Below are 23,352 nucleotides of genomic sequence, written 5' to 3' on the forward strand. Positions count from 1 at the left end.
CACACACACACACACACACACACACACACACACACACACACACACACAGAAAAGAAAAAAAAAGTCCTAGACCAAAGTGACATTTTATTGGTTATTTTAGGACATTGTGTAAATGATTCTCTTTCAGTTCCAATTTGACCAAAGGAGAAAGAGAAAAGTAGAAAATGAACCTAATCAGAGAGACAAAAGTTGTATGCTTTCTCTCATATTAGAACTAAATTATAACACATCTGAAAACATTTATAGAATAATATGCATATATACACACATAAATAGACTAAAGTATGGTATAGACGCTGAAGGTATCCACTAGTTTAACTGCTCCACACAACTAATTAATTAATAAAAGAAAATGAGCCTAAGTTGCTAATAATGACTTAATACTGAATGATAAGTAAAGCAGGTAAGCTGACCAAGAGATACCTTGGTACAGGCTACACAAATAACAAGGTCAGCCTGACTCCACCCAGCATGCTAAGCAAGTCTCCATAATACCACAGTGTTTCTAAACAGGATGTCTTGACTTTATGATGAAACCACCTTTCTTGATCAGTAGCCTTCTCCAGCCACTTTGAAAATGCCAGGTGCCTTCCACAACACACAGATACACACATGTGCACACACACAAATATATATACATACAAGTACTTACATTATGAAAAGCCTCTTAAGAAGGTGATTGGACAGAAGATAGAAAGCCACATCTATAGCAAGGAAATCACATGGCTCTCTCAATAAATAAACCTTGTAGAAGAAAATAGATCCTATGAAGTCCAAGGAAGCTTAGGGTGAGCTCAGTTGTTAACCTACATCTGTGAAAGTAATATTGGCTATTGTAAGCTATTAATGCTAGAATGAAGTCATTCTAAAGAAAAGACTGTAGTACATGAGTTTTTGCCCCAATTATTCTCTGACCAAATGCTATTTATTCAATATTTCCATTATCAAACAAGATTATGAAACTGATTAAACAAAATGACTAGCTGCATACCCTACATGTTAAAACCAACCAGAACAGGACACCTTTGAAGATAATTTCTAGTTTATTTAGTAATCATGTCTAAAATAACAAGTCATTCTTAAGTCCCAAATAGTGCCTATTCATACGATGTAGCTTAAAATCAACTTTTGTTCTTTCTGTTACTTTTGTGGAATTAAATATTCTGGCCTGGCAACATTTCTGTGAGAGTCTCAATACCTTTTGGCCTGAACAACTGCACTGAATAATCCTCATAAAGGTGAGACAAGCACATGGTTATTCAGACACAGAATCCAGACAGACACAGAGACATGACTCAGTTTTTGAGCTCCCATAGCACTTACAGTTTGTACTACAGAATCACCACTCAGTTCCAGCCAACATTTACATTTACCAAATGAAAGTTAAACCATTTGGTGGGCTTTCTCCTCTACATCTCCTTCCCTAGGTGGGATATCTAGAAAATCAGCAGCTATGAATAGAAGTAAAGCACTTTTGAGAAAAAGAAATAGAGGCAATATAGCAAAAGGGATGAAAGAGGCTCACCTCTCAAAGAGTAAGGTAGTACCTGCGTATTAAATGTGGAAAAGCAGTGATGGATTATAGAACAGGATGGAGAAAGACATGGCTAAAGGATTCTATTACCACAGAAAGAAAAGACTCTTTTTCTTAGCAACATATTTTTTTCTAAGGCAACATATTATATTTTCAGTCATACTGAATACTCTTACCTCTTTTGTGTATTATAGGCCGGAGACTAATCTTACATGAAGATGGTGCAAAGGTATTCTAAGACAAACTAATAAACAATGAAAGACTAGTTATAGAATGGAGAAAATGAAAAGCATAATAAAATTATGTTCAAGAGTGAGGCCAGATTGCATATAGGATATCAAAAGAAAAAAAGAATTGGTGGTAAATAAAAAAGTATATTAAAAGGCAAAGAAAGTTATGTTAGTTTTCCTTTGAGTGTAGTCATCTTTTGGACAAGTCTCTAGATAAGTATGTTCTAACATTGTGTGTGTGTGTGTGTGCATGTGTGCGTGCGCACGCACGCACACACACCAGTACTAAAGAAGGAACATGGAACTTAGGGCCTCAAGCTCTTGCTTGTTTGTTCCTCCACCACCACTTAATTATCATATTCTACAACTTGAGCCACACTTCCACTTCAGCTTTTTTGCTGGAGTTAAGAGTGTCACAAACTTTTTTGCCCAGGCTGGCTTCCTACTATGATCCTCAGATCTCAGCCTCCTGTGTAGCTAGGTTTACAGCTGTCATATTTTAACATTTTGAGTGCAAATCATTGAGATACTAAAACTTGGTTTAGAGATTTATAATCTTTATGTTGCAACACACATATTCTAGATCAGCTTTACATAGTAATGATCATACAAGAACAGAAAAATTAGCTATTTGATTAAATTTCATGAAGCTTATTTTTGCTTCTTACAAGACGTGGATGTTTTGCACTTAAAAATTAAAAGTACATGTGCATTTTACACAAACATATCTACTTCTTTTCTAAAAGCCAACACAGTAATAGTTTCTAAATAAATTCCTTTGGAAACTATATTTTTCTAAGTAACAAAAATCAACTGAAGACAACTTTTAAATATTTCTAACCAAGAAGACTGCACTATCCAATCAAATTAACATTATCAGTCTGGAGAGCATTTGAATATCTTTGATGTCTGAGCCAGGCCTTAGAATTGCAAAATTCACTTGACTTTGAAATCAAAGTATACATGCTTTTTCTTTCCTACTGTAATATCAAATATAAATATTAAAACTTTATCAAAAATTTGAACACACAAAAGGAACCTACAAACTTTGCTAAGGATTTTTAATTAGCTTTCAAATATCTTATTATCTCTAAAACATATAAAACCTAAGCTAACTATGAATGTGATATATATTTTATTAGTGTTTGTATAAAAAACTGGTTTTACTGCTGTGAGTTTAAATTAACATGTGTTTTTTTAATGCAGTAGTATGTATTATAATTCTGAAAAAGTATTGGGTCAGGACTTAGAAACTTACATTTTACCTTCAATCATGTCGTTATCTATTAGTTGTGTGACTTTGTTTTGTTTGGTTTTTTGTTTCTTTCAAGATTGGATTTTGTTTCCTAGTTGGTTGAACATAAATAGGCTTTTTATAACAATCTGAAATAAATGATAGATAAGTAAAAAGCTAGATGATAGACAGATAAATATATAGATATAGATATGAATTATACTTTCATTATTTTAATGCAGTTTCCTCAAGAATCATAAACTTTTCTCTTTAAAAGTATGTAATACACTGTTCTCTCCTTTCTTAATGTTGCCATACTCTTCTTCCGTGAATGAAAAAAAGTAAAAAATTGAAAAAGAGAAAAAAATACATTAACTTTGCAGATCCATTCCTTTATGATCATACTTTACTCTGGTTAAAATATGATGGAAATGACATTGGGATAAACAAATAAAACCAAATGTTTGATATCTCCTTTGTATTTTCACTTTCTAATAACTGTAACAGATAGTAATTTATTCCATAAATGAAACTATAGAAAAAGAGTCATTTTGCTGCTAGGATTTTTTTTTACTATCCTTCCAGCTCCTAGCATATTGAGGGATTAGAAAAATTCATGATATAAATGAATGATTTCTCTGTATTTATAAGAAAAATATTCTATTTTTCTGGCTAAATATTAGTCAAAGAATCACTCTTACCACATTTCCTATTCTTGAAATCAAATCTTTCTCAGGATCTTTAAAGAGATATTGTTGCTCTTTTATCATCAAATATCAAACCTAAAGTCACCATATCAATGCTTGTCAAGTCCAGCATAAGCACTTATGTCTTCTACTTACCAGAAAGGTGAGATTTTCAGAAGCATCTTATGGACAAGAGGGACAGAGCTTAGAGAACTTTAGGGGAAGGAAAAGCACTGTCCTGGCTAAACAGTGATGAAAGAGGTAAGGAAGTTAAGAGACAAAACTGAACAAATGAGTTTGAGGAGAAAGCTAGCCTTTTATGAAGGGGGGGGAGGGGGGAGGAAGCAGGAAGAGTGAAGTACTTTCTCAGCCAGCCTAATGAAGGGTTTGGAAATTGAGGGTCCTTACAGGAAACCTGGAATTAGAACAAGTTAAAAAAGTAAAGAATGTAGGGAATGAATGGAAAGCCCTTGTTTGTCTAGAGTTGGTGCCTTAAGAGAGAAAAAGCAGGACAGCAGCGATGACTGCTGCTAATAAATTGGCATGTGAAGAATGGGAGCAGGAAAGTGCAGTGCTAATGACAGTGACATTTTTTTTTCCAAAAGAGCACGTGAGCTTATCCAAAGGAGTTGCTTGAAATTATAGTTTGCTTGTTCTCTCCCTCCCCCAACCTCTCTGTCTCAGAATTCTTGAAAGAGAAGAGGGAGAGAAATAGGGAAAGAGTAATTTATAGGATGTACCTTAGGAACTATTATTAGAAGAATAAAAAAGCGAACTCCTGGCAAATGTAAGTGCATTAGAAATGCAATAATTAAAACATTCTGTAAGAAAAAAGGGAGCAAATCAGACCTAGTAGTCTCTATTAACCTACTGTGACTTATATTTCACATTTCACATTTGTTCACCAAGGACAAAATTAGTTCCCTTGCTCATGTGTATGATGTCCACAGGTGGATGTCTGTTGTGATCGCCTTCTATATGCAGTAATGAGGGCATTTTAATTTGGTTTTGTTAGTGCTTCCAGTTCACAGCCTTAAGTTTAGGGCAGAATTTTTTATCTGTACTTCAAAAAGAACTAAAGATAGCTCCTGTTAGTTAGCATCTGCTATCTATATTGGTAATACAGCAGTTATCAATACATGATTACGTGATTAGATGAAGCAATGAAATGCTTTACAACATTGCAAGAAAGTGAAAGACAGAGAGTTAGCTGGTGATTAAAGCATTTTAATGTGCTAAGTTACTCAGGAAGCTGAGTCTGAGGATCATGGTTTGAAGCCAGCCTGGGCAGAAAATGTGAGATTTTTATCTCCAGTTAACCAACAAAAGGTTACAAGTGGAGGTGTGGCTCAAGTGGTAGAGCACCAGCCTTGAGTGAAAAAGCCAAGTAAGAACTGACAGCCCTGAGTTCAAATCTAAATACCAGCACCAACATATTAATTTAAATTAAAAATAAATACTTTGTGAAAACTAAGAGATGTCGAGCAGGAAACTGGAAAGAAAAAAAAAGGCACTTCTAGGAAATAAAATAGGAATAAGACACACAGAAGGAGTATGATGAATCACTAAACAAATCCCCCTATTGGGCGGATGTTTAAGCATGCTTGGAACACACGAAATCACTTATATTTCTAAATGCTAAATTAAGATATGCTCATACTCTCATGAGAAATCAATATCCATTAAAATACTGAGCATGTTTGGCAATGATCTAAACACTCCTTACATTATCCCACTTAAAATACTTCTGAGCACTTTCAAGTAGGAGATAGTCTCATTTTCAAATTGGAAAGTGATGAGCAGATGTGAAGTCACTTGCTTAAAGTCACATAAGCATGTAAGTGACAGCAGAGGTAGAATCTGGATTTGAGCAAAAGTTGACTCCAGTTAACCAGCTCTGGTAACACTGTATCCTGTATGTCTAGAACCATAAAATAAAATGTAACTGTGATGGGAGACTTTTTTATAAAGTAACAAACACTGGTAATTGAGGACATCATTGGAAAAGCAGACCATATTGAGGAGCTCGACATTTCTTTTCTAGCTTCCAGGGCTTAGGATTGTGGCTGAACCCCAGGTAAAACGGGGAGAAAAATTGAACAAGCAGATGTTCTTATTTCGGTTCCTCTTTCTCAGGCTGTATGTATTTTCTAATCTGCTCTGGTTCCAGCTCAAATAACATCACATGAAATTATGTCTGAAGGATATGCTTATTTAGTCCTTGACAGATGACAGTGCTTCTTGGATTTTAAAACGTTATCCCCAATAGCCCTTGTACTTCCTTTCTTCCAAAGACAGCAGGAAATAATTTGAGAACAAAGCAAAGTACTCCAGCGCCTTCATCACATAGGATTGAGATGACAGAAAAAAGCCTAGGATGGGTGACTGCAAGTTGCCCTGTCAGTTCAGAGGCGAATCAGTTTAGAAGATGACAGATACAGGAGGCTGGTATTGGGAAAAGGAAGCACCATTCTTAAGTCATCCTTGATGAAGGGGATGGGAGGATAGAAAGACTCAATGTGGGGCTAGGAAGGGAAGATTTCATCATCATCATCATCATCATCATCAAAGTCAACTATCTCTGAGAAACACATACATGTTTTGTAAAGTAAATCTTTTTGAAAAGATTTACTTTTTGAAAAGATTTACTCATTCTGTCTTGAAGAAAGATGATTATGCTTAGACAAGGCTTCTTATCTAAAGTAGAAGAATTAATAGAATTAGGTTACAACATTTCTTGGCTAGTAATCAGTGGCTCCCAACCCCCCAAAAAGGCAGTTTTACAATCCTCCATTAACAGTTGTAAGGTTTGAATGTATCAAGATATTCCAGACAGAGCTTAGCTCAGAGTTAGTTGTACACACATGACCTCATGTCATTCTCAGAGCCACCCTGGGACAGACAATGGGTTTCTACCTGTGAAGATAAGTTTATAGAGAAAACATGAAGAATATTTATAGATTTGTGAAGGGAAAAATGTAGCTTTACAACTACCACTGCAGTATAACACTTTGCTCTATGGTTTACAGAAAGTCTGACGTTTGAATACTTTATGGGTCAGTTTGAGAGGTCTTTGGGTTGCTTCTCCCTCCCGTTCAAATCTGCCATCCAGCAGGTGGTTGCCCTAGTATTATACTTGAGTTGTCAGCTTGTGACCTGGTTTTACAAAATGACTAAAAGACATTTTGAATGTGAATCACTTACAGAAGGGGGATTTAGGAACATAGTTAATACATGAACTTTTTTTTTTTTTTAGTAAATTCAGGAAGAGGTTGGTTAAAAAGAAATACAGTAAGAAGTAACTCTTGGAAATGGCACTATGGCTCAAAGTGGTAGAGAGCTAGCCTTGTACCAAAAGCTCAGGGACAGGGCCCAGGTCCTGAGTTCAAGCTCCATGACTGACTATATATATATATACACACACACACACTCATATGCTGGGTGCTAGTGGCTCATGCCTGTAATCCTAGCTATTCAGGAGGCTGAGATCTGAGGATCTCTGTTCAAAGCCAGCCCAGACAAGGAAATCTCTGAGACGTTTTTTTGTTGTTGTTGTTGTTGTTTTTTTTTTTTTGGTTGGTCATGGGGCTTGAACTCTGGGCCTGGGCACTGTACCTGAACTTTTCAGTTCAAGGCTAGCCTCTACCACTTAAGCTACAGAGCCACTTCCAGTTTTCTGGTGGCTAACTGGAGATCAGAATCTCCTGGACTTTCCTGCCCCCACTTGGCTTTGCACCTTGATCCTCAGATCTCAGCCTCCTGAGTAGCTAGAATTACAGGCATGAGCAAGCCACGCCCCAAATGCAAGGCTCTGAGACTCTTATCTCTAATAAACTACTCAGAAAAAGCTGGGAATGATGCTGTGGCTCTATTGGTAGAACACTAGCCTTGAGTAGAAGAAGCTCAGGGACAGCACAACTCCCAGACTCAGAGTTCAAGCCCCAGGACTGACCAAAAAAAGTAACTTTTTTTAATATACTGGGGATCAAACATGGGATTTTTACATACTAGGCAAACAGTTTGCCACTGAATTTTATTCCTAGCACTGAAATGTAACATTAATGCATACCTATAAATAAAAGGAAATCTCAATATGATGTATATCCTGATTACTATGAGAAAATGTTTATATTTTTTAAGTAACTGTTGTAAGTTTCAGGCCAGATATTGTACATTTGCAATCATATTTTCTTATCCTAAATCAGCATTTATCACAGGAATGGTGTGTTAAAATTAAAGACATAGATGTCCCATATTGTGAAAGGTACATGAATAAAACTAATAAATATTTCAGATCTGTTTGACCTATACTTTTTAACTTTAAAACTGTTCAAAATATACTTTTTAACAAGTCATTGAAAATGAACATAGAAAAATGTGTTGTATATATTCTCCTGTGAATAAATGGGATTCATAAATCAAGGTATTCATATAATGATAAATGCAATATTATTGGAAAAATTTTCCAATAAGTTAAATAGCACATTAGTTATTTCAGCTACTGTCCTCTCTGAGAATTAGTACACCAACATATTTTAAATATCATTTATCTGAGAAATATATCTGTTCAGCGGTGCAGTGTTTGCTTATCAAGAAAAGTACGGGATTCAAACATCAGCACAGGGGGCTGGGAAGGTGGCTCAGTGGTAGAGCGCTTGCCTTGCATGCTTGAGGCTTTGGGTTTGATCCCTCAGTACCACATAAGCAGAAAAAAAAAGCTGGAAGTGGCGCTGTGACTCAAGTGGTAGAGCGCTAGCCTTGAGCTGAAGAGCTGAGGGAGAGCGCCCAGGCCCAGAGTTCAGGCCCCACGACCAGACCCCCCCACCCCGGGAAAAAAAAAAAAAAGCACAGGATTTTCCATTAAAGAAATGTTACTTTAGAACATACGTAAAATCTCTAAAGTATTAAGATGCAGTTGCCTTTAAAAGAAATAAAATCAAAAGAGTAATGTAATGTGATTGCTTTGTTGTTTTTCACATCTTCTTTCTCTTAAATATCATCATTTTATAGTATTACTGCAATTGTGGGGGGGTACACGTGTGTGCGCATGCGCACACGCACATGTTCCCTGGTCCTGAGGCTTGAACTCAAGGCCTGGGCCCTGTACGTCAGCTTTTGTGCTCAAGGCTAGCGCTCTACCACTTGAGCCACAGCACCACTTCCAGCTTTTTCTGTTTATGTGGTACTGAGGAATTGAATCCAGGGATTTAGGCATCCTAGGCAAGCACTCTAAACCATCTTCCCAGCCCACTATTGACTTTTGATGCTAATTTATGTTAGAATTTAGCCATTTTTATCTTTTTAATTTCCTGTGAATTAGTAATATCAACTCATTAAATTTATAATAAAAATTGCTGGAATAAACAGAAAGTTATTGAACTATGAACTACAAAGCTCTGTTTTTGCTTTTGGATAATATCTCGAATTTAAAAGGCAAAATAGAGCCAAGTTTTTGTTTTTGGTTTGAAATATGGCACTAGGCTCATTTACTTAGTAGTTTAAGAATCATTAATAGTATAAGATAATTTCATTGTGAAAATGTCTAGGTGTATATATATTTTATGTATATACTTTGAATAATTTCTCCTCTGTCCTTATATACCTGCTCTTCCTCCCCATACATATATGTGTGTGTGTATATGCATACAAGTGTAATATATGCATGCATGTGTATATAAACAGCAAACAATACAAAATAGCAATATGTGTAAATGTACATATACATATACATTTATAAATATTTCCTCCCCTGACAGTACCTTACACCGATGTGCTGTTGTTACTATTGTTCCTATTACAATTACTATTAATGTTATCAATATCATTATTAATATTTTAGAGATTTGGCATCTGAATGAAAACATAATATTTGGCTTGCTGAGCTTGACTTATTTTGGTCAACATAGTGATCTCCAGTTCCACCTATTTTCCTACAAAGAACTTAAATTGATTCTTTTTTATGGCTTAATAATATTCCATGGCATATACATAAGATACATATATGTCACATTTTCTTTATTCATTCATCAATTATTGGATACTTGGGATGATTGAACAGTATGGTTACTGTGAATAGTGTTGTGATAAACATGGGTGTGCAGGTATCTCTCTTGTGTGTTGATTTTTACTCCTTCAGATATATACTCAAGAGTGATATAGCAGGTTTTTAATTTTTGGTGAACTTCCATACTGATTTCCATAGTGGTTACACTAGTTTACATTCCTACAGTGTATGAGGGTTGCTTCCATGACCCTCATATCTATAATAACATGTGTTACTATTTGTTTCTTGATGCTTGATTGCCATTGTAATTAAGGTTAGATGGAATCTCAGTGTAACTTCGATTTGCATTTCCTTTATGACTGAGGAGGCTGACCATTTCTTCATGTGTTCATTAGCAATTAGTACTGCTTTTCTTCTGAGATCTGTCTGTTTAATTTGTCTGCCCATTTATATATTGAATTATTTTTTTCTCTTGCTATTTAACTTTTTGAATTTTTTGTATATTCTGGATATTAACCCTTTATCTGATACATAGCTAGAAAAGATTTTGTGGGTTGTTTCTTCATTTCAGTAACTGATTATTTTTACTTCTTCTTTCCTTATTTGAATCTCTTTTGTATCTTTTCCTTCCATTATTGCTCTGGCTAGGAATTCCAACAGTATATTGAATCAAGTGGGGAGAATAGCAGAATGCCACTTACTACTCACTCAAATTCAAACCTGGCTTTGAATTTGCAAAGCTAGGTTTGAATTTGCAATATGCCTGTGTCAGCTTTCCAAGTGTCAGAATTAAAGGAATGTACATGCTTAGCTAGAGTCAATGGTTTAGGCAACTAGCAAGACATAATTATCTGGGAGGTGGCTAATAAATGATGATTATTGTTTGGTTGTTTATCTTAATTGTTATGCTTCCCATTCTTGTTCTGGAACACATTAGCTCTGTCAACACACTGCTTAAGTAGAAATTAGATACACTGAACTTTTAAAGAAAGTTATAAAGCAAACTCAGATTAAAAAAATAAAAAATAATATAAGAAAGTTATGCAGGAGGCCAGTGGCTCATACCAGGAGGCTGAGATCTGAGGATCAGTGTTCAAAGCCAGCCCGGGTAGAAAAGTCTCTGTGAGACTCCTATCTCCTATTAACTACTCAAAAACTGGAAGTCTTGCTGTGGCTCAAGTGGTCAAACACTAGCCTTGAGCACAAAGAAGCTCAGGGATAGCACCCAGGCTCTGAGTTCAAGCCTCACAACTGACAGAAAGGAAGGAAGGAAGGAAGGAAGGAAGGAAGGAAGGAAGGAAGGAAGGAAGGAAGGAAGGAAGGAAGGAAGGAAGGAAGGAAAGAAAGATTCTTTTTCCAACTATTTCTTTTTCTTTCTTGCTGTTTTGATTAGGAACTTTTCTGGTCTTTATAAAATGATTTAGACAGGAGTTCACAACAAAGTTGAGGCATATATATATGTATTTATAAAAACAGCAAACAAATATAAGGATAATATATTTCTTGTTATCTTCAGACAACGATTCTCATGGGAAAAATGATAAACTATCATCAGTCCAAACCAACACCATTCTTGTCACTACTGTTTGGTCATACTCTATTCAACCACTGTTCATTTTCTTGATAACACCTTGAATAACCTAGTGTACCACATGTTGCCTATTTATTGTCTTTTGGAGGGAATAAAATTTTATGGCTAATTGATTAAAACTGTATTTATTGGAAATATTTCTCATGTCTGTGCTACCATGACAATGTTTCATATTCTTTTTAGGTCTATAATTCTATAACTTCTCATTATAAATTGTATTGTATAAACCATAGGAATTACAGTAAAAATCCATATTGACTTCAAGACTGACCCTATTTTGAATAAATCTTCAATCTGAAAGTGGTTTCATATTAATAGCCTATTTCCTTGAAAAGTGAGTAAGTAAAATACATTGATTAATTGAGAACTTCAGTTAATTGGCTTTTTACTAAAAATTTATTATGCTGCCACAGAGTAAGCACTCAATAAATACTGGTCAAATATGTGAACTCCAGTTAGTTCATGTAGAGTTACATTTTGTTTTGGTTTTTCAAATAATAAGAAAAGTGTTCAATGAAATAGATGACATATACAATAGTATTAGAATTTACATAGAAGACAAGCTATTTCAAAAGTATTCCATGCCTTCCGATTTTCTTCATAGCTATCTTTTCCCCTTTATTCTTCCTTCTCTTCTTCTCTTCCTCTCTTCTTCTCTTCTTTCTCTTCTTTCTTCTTGTCCCTCAAGAGTTCAAAGTATTGAACCCATGATGTGGGGACAAGTAAGGCAGACATGTGCAGGTGAGGTGGTAGACCAATATGTGGCAGCCTAAGAACTCTAAAGAGACTCCTGGAGTTCACATAGAGTGAGAGGGGGATCCGGAGGGGGGTGGCAGTGTTGAGTAGTATTAGGATATGGGATACATACAGGCTGATGGACCAAACATAAATATATTAAAGATAACAGAAGGCAAATTTTTCACTGTCAGAGAAAGCAGTTATCAAAATAAATGTAGAGGCCTAGGAACCCACATGGTACTGATTTGGAAATGGAAATAGCAGTGTTTCATGCACACACACACAAATAAAGATATGTGTGAATATGAGGACAGGTAGATAGGTAGATGAATATTTACATGTGTGCATTTCCTTGTTTGGGAGTCCTGAAAATAACATGTTTACAACAATGGGCACATCTACCTCCAAGATGTCGGTTTTTTGTTTTGTGGTTGTTTGTTTGTTTTTAATGTCATCTTAACTAAAAAGAAAACTATGATTCCTTGAAGGAATAGCCAATCTCAGGGCTGTGACATAACACATACACACACACACACACACACACACACACACACACACACACACAATGAGCTTAGAATTTCATACTGTGAAAATATGGAAGTACTCAAGTGATAACACATACATGTTAAAGTAGTAAGATTAAGTGGAATCATAGAGATCATATTGGAGATAATCTGAAAATCCACGTGAATTATAAAAATATCAACAGGTGTATGTATTCAGCTTGACATGCCTGCAGTCCTCTTGATTTGTAACCACTATGACAACCACAGAGTGACCCTGCTTGCCTTCTTCTGCATACATTCCAAGCAACAATAAGTAGATAAAGCCATTAGAGTAGCTATGGAGCTTTGTAACTAAATTCTGCTGCCAGGAATGTGCCTGACTCTTTGATTTTAGCTTAATATAAACCAGGTACATTCTGGCTTTGATGATGTCACTCTGTACTAATAAATATATACATACCTACTCTAGCCCAAATATTGGGAATCTACTTAGTCTTGTTACTGCCTACCTTCCGTCCATAAGCTCCGAATAAATGGTATTCTGGGCAATGGGTCTGTCTGTTTCAAGTCTCATAGTACCTTGGGTTTCTTTCTCATGCCTTAGAAAAGGGATGTCACAGAATGGCAAATTATAACTCACTGAATAAAATTAATATCTGAAAGTCCATACTGAAATAAGTAAATGCCCTAAAATACTTATAAAGCTGGGTGTCGGTGGCTTGCACTTATAACCTTAGCTGTTCAAAAGACTGAGATCTGGAGAATCTTTGTTCCAAGTCAGCCTTGACAAAAATGTCTGTAAGACGCTATCTCCAATTAACCAACAAAATGCAAAGCTGGAGGGGTGGCATGGTAGAGCATCAGCCACAAGCAAGAGCATGAGTTCCTGAGTTCAAACCCCAGGACAGGTACACACACACACACACACACACACACACACACACACACACACACACACACACACACACACACACACACACACACACGTCTTATAAAAAGAGAGAGAAAAAAAACAATTTTACAGTGATTACCTTAATCATGAGGTAATGATCAAGAAGCATCAAAAGTAATGTAATGTACCACCTGATGGGTTGCTGCTGTGTAATGAATTGCCAGATAGACAGATATCATGGATTTATTAATAAGAGAACAGAAAAAAACAAGGAGCATCTTACAAAGTACTATTTTCAGATATGTCAAATACATGCTAGGCATGGTGGTATAAGCCTGTAATTCCAGAAATCTGGAATCTGGGTCAGGAGGACTGATTTAGCTCAGAAAGTCAAGGCCTGCCTCACCTACAAAACAAATAATGTGGAAATCTTTAAATATCCCGTGTGTGCAAACTTCTAAATTATTTTTTCTGTACTGGGCTTGAGCATAGGTGTGTGTGTGTCTGTGTCTGTGTCTGTGTGTGTCTATGTATGTCTGTGTCTGTGTCTGTGTGTGTCTGTGTGTGTATGTTAGGTGCTCTACCGCTCGAGTCATGCCTTCAAGTGTCTGCAGTTTTAAATAGTAAAGTCTATCAAAACTGGTCCAGGTAAGAGAAACCTAGGACAGCATAGAAGATGACTATTCAATTCAACATTGTCAATGATTGTTGTGCAAAAAACAAAACCAAAATTAGAGCAGCTAGTAATGTTATGGAGGAGAAATTGGATTTAATCAGACTGATTTGCTCAAAAGCATATCTGAATACTTGAGAACATCAAATAATTTTACTATAAGACAAAGCAAGAACTTACACAATTTCAGAAATTATAACAGTGGAATATCCAGTTTGCTAGTTAAGAATTTGATTATTTAGATCCAGTAAATTGTCTGCATCTATGAACGTAGAGCAATGACATCTGTTAAAATTATTTAGGGAAATGGAAGAAAGAAAAGGAGAATGATAGAGGGGGTGAAAATGATTGGAATGTATTGTAAATTGGTGTGGAAATGTAATAATGAAATAGTCCCCTGTATAACTAAAGTAAGAAGGAGGAGGAGGCAGAGGAGGAGGGGGGAGGAGAGGGGGAAGGGGGAAGGGAGAAGGGGGAGGATGAGAAGGGGGAGATGGGTGGCGTATGTCTATAATCCTAGCTATTCAGGAGGCTGAGATCTGAGCTGGCAGGAACATCCATGAGAGTCTTATCTTCAATTAAGCACCAGGAAAGGAAAGGAAAGGGAAGGGAAAGGAAAAGGAAAGGGCTGTGCTTCAAATGGTAGAGCACTAGCCTTGAGCAAAAAAGCTAAGAGCAAAAAACCTAGGCCCTGGTTCAAGCTTCAGAACTGGCACATGCGCGCTAGCACACACACACACACACACACACACACACACACACACACACAGAGAGAGAGAGAGAAGAACCCAGGACCCATTGCAACAATGAGATGTACAAGACGTTATGTCAAAAAATGACTTTACAACTTTGGGGGGGGGGATGGGGATGAGGATTGGGTGGGGGGCTGGGGGGATGGGAAGGGATAGGAAAGGGAAACAAAAGAGGAGTCAACAATGCTTGATAAGAAATGTACTCATTATCTTGCCTATGTAATTGTAACCCCTCTGTACAGTATTTTCACAATAAAAAAAGTTGTTAAAAAAGAATAACATAACATTGATATGAAAATAAAATAAATAATTTGAATACTAAAAATTTAGATTAAGTGGGATATTATGGAGCACACATACCTATTGTCCCAGCCAGGAGAATCAATCACTTGAAGGCCAGTAGTTCCAGGTCAGCCTGGGTGACATAACAAGACCCCATCTTAAGGAAGAGAAAAAAAGAAAAAAAAAGATAAGAAAGGTTGGTGCTGGTGGCTCATGCTTATAATCTTAACTACTCAAAGGACTGAGATTTGAGGATTGAGCCCAGAGTACAAGCCCCAGGACTGACACAAACTAAAAGAAGTTATGCTCATTTGGTAGAATAAACAAGTATACCACTTGTCTATAATAGCTATTTCATCAATCAATTGAGTAACCTTGTCTATCACAAACATTTGAAACATCTAGAAGGTTATGATTGTTACTCCTGTTTCTAACAAGGTATTACAAAGGTTGGCTAGCCTTCCTGAAACACAAAATTACTTAAGGAAAATCTCTTTTTTGAATGCCAGTGTGCCAAGAGAGATTTGGAATATAATTAGAAGAAGGAAAGGAATGTGGGCACATGGAATGTGGCCATTTACAGAAAGATTGTCCCCTATGACTGACTATACATAGCAGTGTGCTCACAGAAACCAGACATGGTAATCAGCCCTCTTGGATATCACTCATACTCTCTTCATGTGTATGAGAAAATTATCTTTTAACAAACACTTGGATTCGAAGAATATTATGGTGTTCATTTATGAAAATACCCAGAATTCAACATTACTAAAGACAAGTAAAGCTAATACCAGTAAAATAGTATAGTGGGTTTTAAATCTACCTTTCCTGCTTTATAGCTACAGAAACAAAAAAAAATCTTTAAACCCTTTGCATCTTATTTTCTCCATATATAAAATACAGATAATAACACTGAAATTATAGGATTATTATGAACATTAAATGAGATAACACATCTAAGTTGCATAAGGTAGTGTACTTGGGACATAGGAGACACTAATTGTTAGCCATTATTATAATTACTAGAGATAAGGAACAAAGGTTTTATTTTTAGAAAAGCAAACACAGAAACACAGGAAGAAATCAATGATTTCATAGAATACATTTTTATAACTCAAATATGTTTATTGATATATGCCCAATACAAAATTAGGACATATGCAGATTTTTTAACTCATCTGTATACATAGGAATTATAGCCGTTGTACTTATAACACTGTAATAAGGATTTAATTATAAAAATTCTTAGCAATTTGCCTGACACTACTAATAAGCACACAAACACTAGTTGCTAATTATTATCATTATCATTATGATATAATAAGTTCAGAGTTAGGAGGATACACATAAGGGCATGATTACAATTATATAGTGTATGAACAGAGAAGCCAACATTTCAACGTTTGTAAGAATAAATACAGTTTTCCAGATGGAGAGGAAGGAGAGAGCATGCATGGATTCCCTGTGCGTTTTACCTAAAGTTGACTTGTTTTCAAAAAAGTCCTTACACCCATAGTGATTCCTCTGAGAAACTGCTTTTGAATTAACCATGTCCTCACAAACCGATCAATCAACATGTAATTGAGCACCCAATCTGTGAAATATGCAGATAAAGTGTAGACAGAAACCCCAGCTGGTTTTCCTATATTCACATTCCCTTTTCTTCAGCATAGTTTCCTGAAGCTGACATACTAATCTCCCTAAAGTACAATTTTCATCATGCCATAACTTCTAGACTCCATAGAATAGTTCTCAAATGCCTTGCTGCATCAAACCCAGAGGAGTCTGTCTAGCTTTAAGGATCCTCTGTAGACATCTCATTAAGTGTGTGGCATCAGTACCAACATCACGTGGGATCTTGTTACAGATAGATAATTTCACACTTACTCCACTTACCCACTAAATTATTTTAACAGGATTCCCAGTTTTACAAATTAAAAGTTGAGAAAAGGCTTCTCTACAATATTCGTTTATCTAAACCAAACAAAACCACAAACTAGTAACACAACCCATGTCTCACGAAGAAGAGTTCTAACAGGGATGTTGTTCAATGATAGTGCTTACCTAACATGGTCAAGGCTCTGAGTTCAATCCTCAACACTGTAGAATTATATCTTTTCACTAACTTTTCTGCATCCAAAGCAGTCTCTTGCTTTTAGCTCCACTGGAAATACCCTATTTCTTTTCCTGCTGTCTGTCTGTCTGTCTATCTATCTATCAATTGATCAATCGATCTATCTATCATCTATTTATCTTCTATCATCTATCTATCTACTGTACCAGTATAGGGCACTGTCCATTAGCATTTTTGCTCAAGACTGACTGGCACTCTACCACTTGAGCCACAGTTCCATTTTTAGTATTTGCTAGTTAATTAGAGATTAAGAGACTCACAGATTTCGCTGCACTGAACTGGCTTCAAATCTTGATCCTCAGATCTCAGCTTCCTGAGTAGCTAGGATTACAGGTATGAGCCACCAGTGCCATTTCCCACCTACTATTTAAATCTTATCTGTTCTTGAAAACCAGTAAAATGAAGACCATTTCATACTACACTATTCTTGCTGAATACTTCTTGGATTTGAGTCAACACCATTTAATTCTTTTTATCTATTATTCATTCATTATTCATTGAAAAATGATTGTTGTTATTTATCAGACACTATTGCAATGGCCACATTGCAAAAAGAACACAGACTTCACTATCTTCAGTGAGCTTACTCAGAGCTTACTCTACTTAGTAGAAGGCTTATGTTCAACAGCAATAGGGACCTCCGGCTTCTTGGTGCTTATTTGCAGAGTCACACAGACTTTCCTGCCATGAGCCGACTTCAATCCATAGTCCTCAGATCTCAACCTCCTAAATAGTTGGGATTACAGACAGGAGCATCTTAATTTTTAAAAATAGGCCAACAATGTATTTTCATCATTTTTTTTCAATAAAGACCACCATTTCAAATAGTTCCTGTTCTTCCTTTTCTGGCTCTATGAGTTTCAGAGGCCTAATGGAAGTCATTAAATAAATACTTGCTGATTTCAGACAGTCTTTGATCTCAAGTTGAAGACTAGGTTTACACTTACGGAACAACCATTGCACAAATGCAGTCCTTTCTCCCTACCACTGTTACCGACATAAGGAAACGTTCATGGATTTGCAATGACACTTTGGTTTACTAGTACTGTCTTTTGGATCAAAATGTTCCTCCAGGGTGCCAGGGAAGTTTCTGTTTCTCTATAGCTAATGTTTGCACTCTACAGAGACTATGTTGGAGCACAGCCAACCAAATGGCTTGTAAAAGCTTTTGTGGGTGACCATTTGCTAGCAAAATCTCAGCAGGAGGAATTTTCACCAACATAATTTAATGTAAAGGTTTGATTTGAAGGGACTGGAAAAGAGAGGAGATAAAATACTTAATGAAGTATGTAACATTCCATATTCCTTAATAGCAAAAATAAAAGTTAACTCTTCTGGTTGTTGCAAAAGCACTCATTGGCTCTTTAGGTGGAAACAGATGCTCCTGGTAGACAGTCATTCTTCAAAGACCTCATGCTCCGAGCAAGAGCACTGGAGTGCATTAAGTTTTGATATCATGCAAGGCCCTTTGTGAGTTCTTCAGTTCCTTCAGTGTGATTCAAAGTGGGGTCATACAAGGAAACTTCAAAACCTAACTAAGTAAAACACTAGTCCCCACCAACGTAAACTGGAACTTTTATAGGATCTGATGTTACATGAGAAGTATACATTACTTTGAATCAAGAATCAGCAATTTCCTTATATTTATAATCTCCAAATTAGTTACAACTTTTCCTTTATCTTATTCAGTAATCTTGCTGAAGATGAGCATTCCCACTCGTTGTGTAATTTTCTCTTTAACTTTTAATTTCTCTGGATCCAGAAGAAAAGCTCTGGTCCCTTAATTGAGCAATTATTATTTCTTAAATGAATATAGAGTTTGAGGAGAGAGCCAAAATCTTCCTTTCATCCAGAGAACAAGTCTAACACAGGCAGTAGCATAAGCATTGTCTGGCAGCACCCCAGCTCTAGGTAGAAGAGCCAAGTCGGGACTAAAAGGGGAACTCATTTTTCACCTCTCCTTTCTCGCTGGCATCTACTGAGGTCCTTGAATGAATGCCAATTAGGACCGATTTACATGTCTCCTCAGAGGGTTTCGATAACTCTTCACTAAGAACTGTTTGTTTTTCTCATTTAGACTTTCTCCAGAGTAGGATTTGCAAACTCGCTGCTGACTATGCTATTTGCAGACCATTGCTAGATTTTCATAGTAACATAAAGCACTGGCATTTTGAGCAATTTATTTAGCAGTGACTCATTTTACCTCCCAGATCTAACTAGACAGAATGGTTCTAACATGTCTCTTAACAATGTTGTCCCCAAATTCCAGCAATGGAAAACAAAAAGTACTCCTGTAAACCATTCATGGAAAATGACTACATGAGGAACTTGCTGCTTCACAGCCTGTTTCATTACTGAATGTGTCAAGTATTTCTGCAGATAGAACTGGAACTAATGTCCCCGTAACATCTACCATTTGTCCTTGTTTTCTAAGACAAGCTCTGTCTTCTTTCCATAAGAAGTCCTTTACATACTTGGAAATAGGTTATCTACTTTTCTCAATGTATACGTTTAGCTTGGGGTTTGGGTTTTTTTTTGTTGTTGTTGTTGTTTTTTTGCTTTTTATTTAAAATTAAAAGCCTGTTACTTCTCTAGCTTCTCCTGAGGATATATGGCCTATAATTTAGAGATTTGTTTATGTTTTCATTGCTGTATTTAGCCATCTGTAATATACAAGATGTGATTTAGAAATGGCTATTTAAATACCAGACAGAAACTCAGATAGAAAGACTTTTCTGTTTGCCTCCTTTAATGGGAATTTTATTAGATACTACAAAGTGGTGATTGAAAATCATGTTAAGATGTTACCACTGGCTACTGATGTAATACTTCTCACTACAGAATTATTGCAACTTTAGGATAAAATGCTTTTATCTAAAGATAAATTTTTGCAACCACTAAAAATTGTTAGGAAGGTCTTAGATCTTTTCTTCTTAATTACACTTTGCTTCTTAATTTACTATATAGTATCAAATTAAAATATAGTAACTATTTGCAAAATCCCAAACATTTATGAAGATGTAATTAGCACTTTAAATCACAGTTGAAAACATTTTTCAGTATTTTTATATATCCTTAGATGCCAAAATCTTTCTAGCCTTTACATGCTTTTAATTCTTATTTAAGCTATTGTACCATGGAAACTTGACAAAATTTTCTTCATAGTTGGCCCTCCATTTAAATCCGATGTTCTACAATTTTTTCCTCCTATATCAGATTTTGCTTTGTCTTCCAATTATTTTTCATCTCATACCTGCATTCAAAAAACAAGAAAGGCTCTTTGATGTGTCAGTCCAAAGTATGCTCAGATAAGAGGTAAATAATTCAAGAGACTGGTTTAGGAGAGTTGACATTTGAACATTGGAGACTTCTTTCCATTCTCCAATTGAGGTCAAGTGACCCATGGTGAATTTTAAATTGGGGGCAAAAAAAGAGGGAAAAAAAAAACTTCTAAAAAAGGAAGAGTGGCAAAAATAGCATGAAAAAAATCAGTCAAGGAGGGAAGTCCAAACATCAAGTCTTACATTTATCCAATAGTTAAAGCCTCCCTTAAAATATTTGTGTATGTGGGTGGAGGCAGGTTGCCCATTAAATTGTAAGAGGTGTTATCAGATTCATCAAGATTTGGTTGTAAATTTGACTACAGAGTTTTGGCTCATAGAAAACTAAGGAGGAAATATCTGATTAAAGTGTGCATTGCCGCTGAGGCGATTGAATGTTGCCATAGCAATTGAGATGAAATGTGCAAGAAGTGAGATCATTAAATCTAACCCCTTTAGTAGTTTTGACAGTCAATGCACTGCCAATAGGAAAAGTTATCTACAGCATTAAGATAAAACACATTCCTCATGGAAAGTCTCCTTACCAGTATTTTGTTGTTCCTTTTCTAAACACATTGCTTTAGGTGTCTGATTTGAATGTTCTCTTTTAATAATCAAATGCAGTTTTGACCTTGGTCTGCAACTGCCTAGCAATTCTGTGAATTTATTGCATCATAGAACCAGATATCTGTAAAATATAATCATTTTCCACTTCTAGCCCTTATTTTTTTTTTTAACAAAAGCCAAAGCTGTCACATTTGAACTTAGAATTCAATAATATCTAGAACGTGCTGCCCTCTTCAGGAGCTGAAGCTTAAAAATGTTATTTTTTTCCTACATATAGCAGTTCAGAAACTAGAAATATGAGTAATAGTAGCAAAAGTACTGCCTACAATACACTATTATCAGATTTAATAACTGTAAATTTCTAAACTAAATTATGAACATTTATGTTTAAATATGAAATCGTTTCCTGAAAAGAAAAATATTTTATAGAACTTATGAATCATTACAGAATCTTACACTTTTATATTTAATATCCAACTATTTCCTTATGAATAAAAATGTCTAAAAAAGATAATTTTATGTAAAAAACTTCAACATTATTGTCCAGCAAAACATTTTTCTTAGAAACATGAAAACAAAACAAAAAAAGAAACATGAAAACATTATTGCTTATGGTTTGAAATGCTAGTTTTTATTTACAGAAATATTATCTTTTTAAAAAATGATTTTAAGCCACACACCAGTGGCTACATCTGTAATCTCAGCTACTACTTAGGAGACTAAGATCTGAGGATTGTGGTTCAAAGCCAGTCCAAGCAGGAAAGTCTGTGACTCTTATCTCCAGTTAACCACAAGAAAACCTGAAGTAGTGCTGTGGCTTTAAGTAGTTGAGTGCTAACCTTGAGCAAAAAAGCTCAGAGACAGTGCTCAGGCCCCAAGTTCAAGCCCTACCACTGACAAAAAAAATTTAAAGATACATTAAAACAAAATTTTATTGAAAATTACTTCAATAAAGATAGTTTAAGATCTGAAATATCATTACTAGAAAAAGTCAAACAAATCTTTATCCACATTATCAATTAAATATTATTTAGTCATTATAGAGTTTTCATAGATAAGAATTCAATGCATTTTTCCCCTAAATTAATGCTTGCACCACTTTAAAAAAAAATAAAAAAACAATGTGTAGCTCTAGTTGTAGAGTACCAGCTGCTTGAGACTTTGAGTTCGAGCTCCAGTACTAGCACGTGCATGTGCATATACACACACACACACACACACACACACACACACACACACACAAATCATAGGCACAGGAAATTAAGCAATATTTAATAAAATTATCCAAATGTGATAAGGCCTATCTTCTTTTCTTTCTTTATAATAAATATTGGCACAAAAAGGAAAGTTTATTTTTTAATTATTAAGAATGAAAATAAGTAATTTTTACAATATTTAAAGATCATAGTAAGTTCAGGAACCACCAACTGAGTGGAAGATGTAGTTAAGTGGTAGAGAACTTGTCCAGTGTACCAAGGCTGTGGGTTTGATTCCAAGCACTTTTAAAAAGAAAACAAACCAGTGCTACTTCAAAATACAGTTTTGCTCTAATTCTTATCATGTGTTGTAATTACAATTTTGTGGTTAATCAATACAAAACAACTAGGGAATAAATAGGAGCTCAGACTTCTAATTTAGTTTCTCAGTTCCAACATCTGATTTTCAAGTCAAGATTCTTGAAATTTTATTAACATTTAAATGGGTATAATAGTCATTAATGTTAATTTCAGGAAACTGGAATGCCTTCCAATTTTCCCTTAACGAACTCTAGGTGTAATTGTCTCATCTATAGCAATGAAAGATTCCACTAGGTTAAAAGGGAAAGTAGAAGGAGAAGTAATGTCAATTTTCTCTTAATCATACAATATTTGTTTTGCAGAAAATAAAATGCTTCTTTTCAGTATTTGAAAGCATTTATCATAATAACTGCTTAATGCTAAGGTAGTTCTGTCCAAAGGCATGTAATACATGCTCAAGAATTTTTAGAACACTGATTTGTGTTTTCTGCAATAGATTTACATCATTTTTGTTTTGCTGCTGATGCATTACATTTGGCAGTTAGGATCCCTGTGGATGGAGGTGTAATAAATAATATTTTCTTTGCTTTCCAGGGTATTTATGGCACAATGATAAATTTCATCTTTCCCAGAATGGTAAGTAAAGAACTTTCTATATTTGATAGTATTGAAGACAAGAGAAAGTGAATTAT

The 23,352-nt window shown here is 35.5% G+C and overlaps 1 protein-coding gene across 17 annotated transcripts in view; it reads left to right on the plus strand.

The window, feature by feature from the left end:
* Adgrl2 (adhesion G protein-coupled receptor L2) overlaps nt 1-23,352 on the plus strand; it is a 655,342-nt gene that overhangs the window by 418,841 nt on the left and 213,149 nt on the right. For all 17 annotated transcript variants that reach the window (XM_070007415.1, XM_070007416.1, XM_070007419.1 and 14 more), the window contains exon 4: nt 23,255-23,296. The gene's annotated coding sequence lies outside the window, so the exon portion shown is untranslated. The remainder of the gene's footprint in view (nt 1-23,254; nt 23,297-23,352) is intronic.

This window comes from Dipodomys merriami, unplaced genomic scaffold, assembly GCF_024711535.1.
Source record: "Dipodomys merriami isolate MVZ:Mamm:240054 unplaced genomic scaffold, mDipMer1.0.p SCAF_7, whole genome shotgun sequence".
NCBI lineage: Eukaryota > Metazoa > Chordata > Mammalia > Rodentia > Heteromyidae > Dipodomys > Dipodomys merriami.